This window comes from Elephantulus edwardii, unplaced genomic scaffold (assembly GCF_000299155.1).
Source record: "Elephantulus edwardii isolate Elephantulus edwardi_28Jun2011 unplaced genomic scaffold, EleEdw1.0 scaffold00018, whole genome shotgun sequence".
NCBI classification, from domain to species: domain Eukaryota; kingdom Metazoa; phylum Chordata; class Mammalia; order Macroscelidea; family Macroscelididae; genus Elephantulus; species Elephantulus edwardii.
Window position 1 is genome coordinate 19,321,984 of NW_006399768.1, and position 762 is coordinate 19,322,745.

Sequence of the window (762 nt, forward strand, 5' to 3'; positions counted from 1 at the left end):
GCGGTTGGCGCAGGATAGAGCAGGGTTTAGGGCTGTTGTGCATAGGGTCGCTATGAGTCGGAAATGACTCGATGGCACATAACAACAACAAACAATATGCTGATGCTTTAGGCATAATATTAAATGATCCAAGAAACATTAAAATAAGATGGACAGAGTACGGAGAGTCCCTGTAACAGCAGAAATTGGCTGACACAGAAAAATTTAATGAGACAATGTATGAGTAAGAGTCTGTGGTGATGAAGAAGTTCAAGCTGCTCTGAAGGAAACAAGGCCCTAGGAATTGACAACATACCAATTGATATATTTCAACAAACAGATGCTACACTCACTAAGTTGTGCCAAGAAATCTAGAGGACAACCACTTGGCCAACTGACTGGAAGAACTCTGTACTTGTTCCCATTCCAAAGAAGGATGACTGGAAAGAGTGTGGAAATTATCAAACAATATCATTAATATACATTTAGGGCACATGTGTAAATGTATGCAGAACAGATTATCCGGGAGGCTGGGTTCCATGAGGAGAAATGTGAAGTCAAGATTGGTGGAAGATCCATCAACAATCTGTGTTATGCAGATGACACAACCCTGCTTGCTGAAACTGAGGAGGACCTGAAACGCTTGTTGCAGAGGGTCAAGGATTGCAGCCTCCAATATGGATTGAGGGAGGGCCTTGAAGACCCTCTACAATAATCGGCCCTTATCAAAGTTCATAGAGTATCATGGGAGCATATTATTTATTTTTAATAATGTACCTGTCT